The sequence below is a fragment of the Cavia porcellus genome, unplaced genomic scaffold (assembly GCF_034190915.1).
Source record: "Cavia porcellus strain 051 isolate PalLab524CR breed Dunkin Hartley unplaced genomic scaffold, mCavPor4.1 scaffold_19, whole genome shotgun sequence".
NCBI classification, from domain to species: Eukaryota; Metazoa; Chordata; class Mammalia; order Rodentia; family Caviidae; genus Cavia; species Cavia porcellus.
The window spans coordinates 40,251,551-40,261,190 of NW_026947502.1; the positions used below are offsets into that span (position 1 = coordinate 40,251,551).

General features: G+C 43.4%; 1 long non-coding RNA gene across 9 annotated transcripts in view; it reads right to left on the minus strand.

Annotated features, from left to right (window-relative positions):
- Positions 1 to 211: 211 nt before the first annotated feature.
- LOC134471644 (uncharacterized) overlaps positions 212 to 9,640 on the minus strand; it is a 41,673-nt gene continuing 32,244 nt past the window's right edge. For 3 of the 9 annotated variants that reach the window (XR_010041158.1, XR_010041155.1, XR_010041163.1), the window contains 5 exons: positions 5,518 to 5,649; positions 5,038 to 5,175; positions 3,715 to 3,792; positions 3,008 to 3,134; positions 212 to 2,225 (listed from right to left, as the gene is read on the minus strand). This is a non-coding gene — a long non-coding RNA (uncharacterized LOC134471644). The remainder of the gene's footprint in view (positions 2,226 to 3,007; positions 3,135 to 3,714; positions 3,793 to 5,037; positions 5,176 to 5,517; positions 5,650 to 9,640) is intronic. The other 6 variants (XR_010041162.1, XR_010041160.1, XR_010041156.1 and 3 more) reach the window with 6 other exon arrangements.

Sequence of the window (9,640 nt, forward strand, 5' to 3'; positions counted from 1 at the left end):
AACTGCGTATACACAGACAGGAAGCTGAGGAGTGCAGAGGCCCAGTTATGTATACAGCACTACCATAACAGACTGTAAGAGAACGTAAGAATGAATGAGGTTCATCCCTGCCCTTAAGAAGCTCACAATCTAGAGTGTTATTATAGACAAAGGCACATATAAGTAGATACAAAGGATAAACCAAAACCTAAATGAATGCACAAAGGGCAAGAACAAAATGGAATTACTTTTCTTTTACAAAATTTTTAGATTCATGTTACTATTTTTTATAATGGGGCAAACATTCCAACTCACATTTCTGTTACTCGGAAGTTCTGAAGCTTCTCTTTGTGACTGTGCCTCAAGCGGCTGCCTAACGAGCAGGAAAGTGGGAGTAGGAAGGGAGGCACTTTTTGTCCCTCAGATTGTTTAGAATTGTGGACTTGGGATAATGAAAGAGACCATATGTAAGTTGAGTCTGTCACTTTCAATTTGCGTGGAGAATGTATCTCATATTTCCTGCATCTTAGAAAAGCCCCTAACTCTAACTCAGGCCAGCCTTCCCACAACGTGGTTTTGAGGGACACATTCTCCCAGTAGGCCCCCTGGGGCCCAGCCACTTGCTTGCAGCAGATGCTTCAGAGCTGATTCTGATGAATATGGTGGGTGATCCAGCCAAGTAACACTGCTGTAAGACAGAGAAAAGCATGGCTCTTCCATACGATTGTGATTGTTATATGCTATCCTGAAAGCAATTTCAGCAGAATAATCCCTAAGATCTTTCGGTAAAGGGAAATTGTCAGAATATGTGTGCAATTTTCTACTTTTATCTAGGCAGACCACAAACAACTGTAACATCTCAGTGGTATAATACAACACACGTGTATTTTTAACCCGATGCACAGAGGGATCTTACTTCTTGCAGTATTTCCTAGATCTGGGCTGATACGAGCCCCCCTCTAACATGTGCTTCCTTGGCAGCAGGGGCAGTGAAAGTGAAGCCTTTTGAAGGTTCCTCTTGGAAGTGACACACTTCACTTCTACCCACATTTCATTAGACAAAGTAAGTCCCGGAGCACATCCAACTTCCTGGGGATAGAAAGGGGGAACAGGAAGGCTAGAATATTCATGAGACACCTATTGCTTCCAAAATGACATGTGTGTTAGGGTTTTCTGGCACAGTAGAGAAGCAAAAAGTAAAAAAAGAAAAGAGAGGGAAAGGAGCACATGACTGTGGCGGGTGGGCTACCTCCTTTGCCAGGGACAAACATGGCGGGAGGTTTCATGACCTCTGATCAGAGGTGGTGCTTGGGGTGGGCATTGATGACGTGTGAGGAACTGATTGGAATTTTCTTCCCCTGCAAACAAAGAAAGGGAGTTGCAATTAGGGCTGAAGAAGAAGCAGGAAGTGGTAAGTGTTCCCACTTTGGCCTTCCACCAAGTTAGACCACCACCATAATTGTACAGTAATTTATACCAGGGCAAGACCTTTTCAGTATGATCATTCTTTAAAGGGCATGAGGATCACTACCCCTTTGAATCTTGGAAATTTGGTCCTTAGTAACCCATCTTCATTTCCATGGCCATGTCCACAAGCTGGCCACAGCACAGCCCAGGAAGACATTGTTGTGCTGGCAGTTACCTGTGAGATGTTTGCAGGCTTAAGAGAGGCATCTGTAAGGCTGGCAGGAGACACAGGGCAGCCTGAAATCAGTGGAGAAGAAGCAGACACTGCGGACAGACACGCATGCCTCAAGTACTGTGTGGCACACTCTATATACATGGTACGTCACTCTTAGTAGCCACACAAGGGAGGCATTGCTATCTTCATTTAAAAATGAGAAAGAAACAAACAAAAGTAAGAGAAACAAAGACTTAGGCAGCTTGAAACACATTGTACTGACCAGTGTCATGCTGGAATCAACCTAAGAGCTACCTACTTTCAAACCCAAAGGATCAGCCATATAAGGAAATTCAGCCCATATAAATCACCTCATCACTCCACCTACACCCTTCTTATAGTCCATCCAAGTAAAAATTAATTTTTTAAGTGAGAATATGTGAAGCTAGGTAAGGACAGGAACTTAGCTTTATTTATCTTGGACGAAGCATCTGTGACTCCCAAATACTCCTGCACTGAGTAGATGCCCAAGAAGACACGAGTTTTAAGTCTGCATTGAAAGTCCAGGCTATTCCCCAATGTCATATCCTCTTTCCATCTTGCACAGTGCATCCATGAAAGGAAACTGGTAAGAAGAAATGTTTCCTTAGCAAGTCTCAGGAAAGGCAAAACTGTGAACATCTTCTCCAATCAAGAGTATTTTCTAAGTGATAAACTCAAGAGCAGCTTCCACAATGCAGGCCTGGGCACGAAGACAGTGGTGAGAAGGGTGTCTCCAACCACCTGTCACGTTTGTATTTCCAACGAGCCCTTGGCAGGACCATGCCCGACTGCCAGGAAAACAGAAAGAGCCTCATTTTGCTGGGAGACAATGCCACTGCACAGTTCTGTGATTCACTTCATCCCAGAGACAACTCCACAAGGTCTCCTAAATGTATCACTCTACCAGGATTCTTCCTCTTTTCTCTATTTTTAGCCAGTGTCTGTTATTTGATGTATCACAAGTAACTCTACACACCCACAGCATCTACCTTAAAAGCCTGCATTCATTCTGAGTCTCCTTTCAAACCACGGTTCAGGACACTTAGGTCGAACGTGGTGCTGCTTCTCCAGAGGTGCCAGAGTTTTTCTCCCATGATGAGGAACTGCTGCTGTCACTGTTCCTTCCCTGAATTGCCTCTCAGTCTCTTTTAAAAACACATAAGCTAGCCTTTCCATTGGGCATTTCATCAGAAAAGAATGAGGCATAAAGGAAGACAAAATGGTCTGCAATCGCTTATCTTGAGGAGCTCATTCCCGTCATCAGCACCCAAACCGTGCTGAAGTGCGGTTTCAGTTTCTCTTTTCAGCCATGAGGAAAGCAATGTTGACAACACACATTTCTCCCTGTCAAAACATTTCACTTACTTGGCAATCTGTAGACAGTTTAGGAGTCGTATCTCCAAGCAGCAGTGTGGGAACACTCTTCCCATTATTTTAAAATCAAAATGGCACATGCCTTGTGAGAGGGGCACCAGACAGGCCAAGATCCAAACTGAAAAGAAAAATGTCAACAGAGTCAGGGAGCAAAGAGGGCACTGTAAATAACCAGGCTCATTACCGAGAAATAGAGAAAGAGGGCCGGCCTGCCCTCTATTCCATCCTGTGGCCTGGTCCCACTGCCCTGGGATCTCAGTCACCCAGGGGATCACCTAGGGGATCTGTGAGCTGTGTGTTTCATTGAATACCAAGCTGCAACTCACATTTGGGAAGCATCAAATATATACCACAATGAATGAAATGATTTTTGGGAGGGGAGAGAGCTGAAAGTAGGGAGAGAAAAGAGTAGCATGATCATTGCATCCAGCAAGGCATGGTACTGCATATCTGCAATCCCAGCATTAGGAGGCTGAGGCAGGAGTATCATAAGTTCAAACCCAGCCTGGGAAAACCATCTCAATAAAAGGTTGAGGACATATCTTGGTGTGGAGGTCCTGGGCTCAATTCTCAGGACCACAAAAAACAAAACAAAACAAAAAAGGAATTGTATCTGTCTTGGTTACTTTTTTTTTCTCATTGCTGAAACAAAATACATGATGCTCAAAGTGAAGCAAGGAAAGGTTTATTTAGCTTACAATTTTTGGAAGTTTCAGTCCATATTCCGCTGGCTCCAAGGCAGGGTGCCATGGCCGAGGGGCAGCCCTCCATCACAGCTGCAAACAAAAAGAACAAACAGGGCAAAAAAAGGGAAAGTATGCCTCCTTCCTGCCCTTATGATGCAGCACCCACATCACCCATCCCAGTGCTAGGGAACAAACAAACCAATCACAAATGATAGATTCAACTATGTCCATGACTGCATGAGGCTTGGGGGCACCATCCAAACATAAACCATAGCAGCATCCAATTGCCTATGAAAGAATGGCTTGGTGTGTGAGCCTTACAAAGGACAGCAGAACAATGACTAGATACATACTGACAAGATTGCTCGTGCTCCCACTGAAAGATATTGACTGTGCTGTTATTATCTCAAAATGGCTCATTTTCAGTGAAAAACTAGTAGAAAGAAATAATGCTTAAGGACACAGAAATGGGTTATCCCTTAAAGCCATGGAGCACAAGACAGATACTGTAAGCATCAGTAGAGGCCATGGCATTTGTGGAAAGGGGACAGCCAAGCATGGCTGCAAGGAGCATTGCAAGGCTGGAGAACGCTCCTCGGTGCAGGGCGCAGACTCATGAATATTACTGTTGGAGTTCAGGGGCGACATGCACCAGAAACCCAGCAAATGCCAACATCAAAATGCACACACCCCCATCAACCATGCACCTGACATGCCACTCACTGTATCACCCAGGCTCTGGGGTAGAGGCAGCTCCCCAGTTACCTCTGATGGCTGGGTTAGTGCAACTGTCCCAGCCTCCTCCGTTCACCCCCAGCCTGTCCAGCATCTTTGCCACATTTTACTAATCTTATTTCATCCATGTATGAAAGGTTAGCTGGACCATGTGTTGACTTGACAGGAGTAGCACTTTTGCTAGAATCCCAGATAATATTAGTTCAGCTGGGCTTCCCAGGAAATGTACAGCTTATCTTCCTTTAAAAATTGGATTGGTGTTTCAAGTTGCCACAGCTGTTATCACTTAAATAGAGATCACTGTATAATTTCAAAATATCTTATTCACTCTAAAATTAACCTGAAGCTTCAAACTGTCCACAAGTCTGAAATGTGCCTCTGGCTCCTGTCTCTCATCCGGATGGGTTCAGCAGATGGGTCCTGTCACATCATGCAGCTATGCCCCTGCCCTGCATCACACTTCACTGTGCCAGCTGCCTTCATCCCCTTCTTCTGATGCAAACAGGTACAAGCTCGGACAGGGATGGTGAACCTTTCAGAGCTCTCACCGAGACAAACAGCCCACTGTGACATGCATGCCAGAGGTTGGCCATGACTGACCTGGAGCACACTTTGCTATTTTTCTTGTTCATTCTCTCATAAAGACAAACAACTGAGTAGTGACCCATTAGTGAGGAGCCACTCAGAGTCCATTCTTATAGTTGGAGGTAATTTTCACTTTTAACAGCTAAGGTCAGGCTATGGTGGAAAAGCACAGAAAAAGGAGATGTTAGCAACTCTATGAAAATTAATAAATATTTTATGAAAGAAAACCTCTTTACTCCCCCTACATTACAACCCTAAGAAGCGATTTAATTTTTAATCCCTAATATTCAAGTAAAACTGGCAAGGGTGCCATTCTCAACATGGTTCAAGTTGTCCTGTCCTGGCCACAGTATCCTGGGGTAAAGATAAGGGCCAAGTCACAGCCACAACCTGGACCTTCTTTGCTTCTCAGTACCAGAGAGCTGAGTTATAGCAGGAAACTGAGGACACCTGAGAATGGAAGAGGTAAGCCCCCAGGGACAAGCCCGCTCTCACCCCAGTGGGCGACCTGAATCTCCAAGGAAGCCAGACGCAGTGTCACAGAGAAGTCGTCGAGGAAGGGCTCCCATCACCAGGCTGGGGCCACGGGAGTCACGGTAACTTTGTTTCTCATTGCTTCTGACTGTCCTAGAACAAAACAAACCGTCTCTAGAATGAGTATCCTACAGTCCTCTGGTTTCCTCCGATTCTACTTAACATGTTCAAATCAAATCACAGGAGAAAAGTCACAAGTAACGAGAACAGCAGATAGAGAGAGGCTACATAGGTCTGGAGCTAAGACAGGGTTGATGGCCTATTTTAAAGACTCAAATTTCTTGATTACAGAATGAAGAAGACCTCCACATATGCCAATGAACTGACTAAAAAACTGTCAAATTTTTGTTTCAGAGAACAAACTGAAGATATGTAAACCAGCTCAGTAAAGCTACGCAGTGATCCCAGCCTGAGAGCACCTGGTTTGTACCTCTCGGTATCCCAAAATCACCTCAGCATGCCTCGCTGCCCCCTTTTAGTTTATCTGGATGACAATCAGTGACAGCCACATTGTTTTCCTCTTAGCATATCTTGCAGTCAGCTTCCCAGCTACTGACCACAGCTGTAATTCTCAGCTGTACCAGTCCATCTAGGTAATGCTCCTTGGCTTTCTAACTCGACCGTGAAGAGGACAGACTCAGTTCTGATCAGTGTCCTAGATGTCCAGAGGTCTTGTACCAGTGCCTATTAAAGGACCAAGAAGTCAACAGATGACTCTAAACACAAGCATTTGCTACATGAAGATAGCAAGTCAAATTTACTCCTTTCTTTACTACTCATTCTGACAGTCATCTACGGACTCCTTGACTCACTGGGAAAGGACCTAGGTCAGTGGTGGGGAACCTCTCAAAGCTTTCAGCAACAGACAGCCCCTGAAGCATGTGTGCCATAGGCTCACCACCACTGACCTAGGTCAGCCTTTGTGAACAAAAAGCACACTTTACAAGATGGTCGGTGTCAAAACCAGTAATACCCTTCCTCCCAAATCGCCTGAAGATGACACGGCACGATGCCCATAAGAGACCCACACAGAGGTAATGTGACAGTGGAAGCCACTGACAAAGAGAAGCCATGAAGTGGAGGCCATTAGAAGAGAATGACAGCAGCCAGTCAGCTCAGAAGCGTAGGTCACCATACACGGCAGGGAGCGGGGACCTAAAGGCAAAACGCAAGTGGGCTCACCTGGTTTTGTTCCATTCTCTTCCAGGACTTACCGAAAGCCAGGTTTTGTTCCCTCTTTATGGCTTATTTCGTACCTAACTCAGGGACACACACTACCTTCAGAATAATAACAACATAACCATCTCTCATAGTGCTGGTAAACTCTTTGGGGATTGCCCCACAGCCTGAATCAGAGCTCCTTGAATGTCAATAAAGCAAAATAAAACTTTGACCTCTGAGGAAAGGTTTGATTTTGAAGAATGGATAAAACATCAGTTCAGAGTAAAATCTGTGGAAGAAGACAGAGGCTCTAAGTAAAGAATTCATAACAAAATAAAGCAATGATCCAAAGGTCGTGATTCAGTGAAGGCCATGACAGCGAACAGTTTTGGCTTTAAGAGCACGTGGTCTTTGCCAAAACTCCACATCTCTGCTCTTGCAGCATGGAGTCAGCCATACAGGCATAAATAAACGTGGTTTATAAATACCGAAACATTTGTACTGAAATATAATGAAATAAACATTGTTTATGAATACTGAGATTTGAATTTCATATAATTCTCATGTGCCACAACATGTTATTGTTGCTATTTTAATTCTTCAACCACTTATAAGTGTAAAAATATAAAAGTCATTCTTAGTTCTGGGGCCATACAAAATAAGTATGAGTCAAGCCACAAATTGTATTTTGCTAAGTCCTGAAGTGACAATTAGTGTACCTGTTTGTGCACATGCACAAGTAAATATGTCCAATCGACTCTGCAGACAACTCCAGAGAAGTTCTAGCTGTTTTGAGGAGCCATCTCACTGGAGAGAGATGACGGCCTTCCAAGGTGATCATACCGAAGTACAAAAATTATTACAATGCGCAGGTTCCTGGGGGCAGAAACTGTGTCATGCAGTTTAGTCTTTCTCACTTGCCTTACAAATAGTCCACATTCAATTTATTTTTTGTCAATTGGATGCATTTTAATGAATTTGTTAAAAGCCATCTCATTACATGATAGTCATCCCTTGAATACTAACTAATGATTCAAGGATTCCTAAACAATTTAAATCAATATGCTTTTAACAGAGTATTAAAATATTATCCATCATTAACATTTGATTTGTTCCTTAACAATTTCAATCTGGAACATTATAATCTGGGTTTTTTTTAAAGCATCTTCATAAAATTTCTAGAAAACTAAAGACCTTTATTCTGTTCCCTACCATATTATTAAGCCCAGTTGACAATGCAAACACACATTCAAACTTCAGGTATCCAGTCACACTACAATGCTGGATAGTTGAGAGGAAGTTAGAAATTTAATTGGCTCTTGACACCTACACTCTTCTTGCACATTTCAAATGTGGCCCTTTCTCATAGAGCTACGGATCACGTCAGGAGGACAGAGGGCATCTGCAGTGATCAGATTCCGCGCAGAACACAGGAGGAATCCGGACCACTGCATGAGCCCTAGGCATAGCACGCTGCATCCACCGTTGTTTCCTATAGTCAAGTCTCCAATAGCAGCCAGAATAAACTCTGCAGAGCTCACATCAGAACACATCAGTCCCCTTATCAAAATCCTCCAGTGACACCTTATTACTTCCAGAATTAAACTTCAAACATGTCAGTGAAGTGAGCTAGGTTCTTCTGCATATCCTGATAAGTTCTCCCAAAGCCCTGTATCAATGAGCCCTCTGGTTGGTTTGGCCAACAAGAGGTACCCATGAGAGCTCCAGAGGGAAATCAAAGTATTCTTTTCCCCTGGCCGCTTCTCATCTGGGTCACTGTGGTTGATTCCTTGAGGATTTCCCTTCATTGGTCCTGGGATACTGAAGTAGCGCCCTGCCTACACCAAAACCCTCCAAATTGCCCAGTTTAAGTAAACCTGTGCCTTTGGTTTCCTGCCAGAAGTCTTTGCAGTAAATGTGGGCTATAAAACCCTTCTAAATGATCGTATCTGCCATGGGGAAACTACAGAGAGGCCAAGTGGAAGAAAAATAGCAAGCTTAGGCTGGAAACTTAAAGTAGTCTCTTAAGAGTAGTAGGTTATTTTAATTACTAATGATTTCGTTTTCAATGAATAAGTACATATCAGTTATTGAAAAAAACAATAGTATGCCTCAGTAAGGATTCCAGAAATTTGGGGACAAAGATAACTGAATAAGGAATCAGTGACATAACATTTCCCCTTGAGAAGCACAGGGGCTGGAGGTTTAGCTCAGTGGCATAAGCACCTGCCTTGCAAGCAGGTGGTTGTGAGTTCAATCCCCGATACCGATAAAGAAAAAGACAAAAAAAAAAAAAAAAAAAACAGCGGGGTGCACAGAAGCAATACTTTGTCTTATCCAGATATGATCAGAATCAAAGTGCAGACATTTCTATACTGAACTGAGCCAACAGACTGTAGGTTCACTCAGTGGGCAAAGTGACAGACAACCACAGCCTTAACACAAATTCTATACCACGTGGACTGAGACGCTAGACTATGAAGAATATGTCCATCAATCTGTTTACCATGCAATGGTCATCTAGGCCCTCCATGCCCAGGGGCCTCGTATTTACTAAAAATGAGCTAGCTGCTTGTATTTATTATCTAACTCCTTGTTCATGTGTCATACCTCCGATTCTCTAGTACCCTTAGGAATCATCTCTCTCCCCATATGCCACGAAGCCAAATAAAGCTGCCCTCCTTATTCATCTCTACCCAAAATAATAAAATGATGGAGAACAACAAAAGATGCAAACAGAGCGTATGTCCTAGCCTTGATGTCTTGTCTAAGAATAATAACTCTGATCACACAATTCTCTTTCAGAATTAAGAGAAATGTTACAAAGTTGTATTGAGATGACCAATATTAAGAAATGAGAAGTCCATGATCTATTTCTAACTCCAAGGTGTTCTTGACCCTATTTCTTTGAATAAGAATCTGC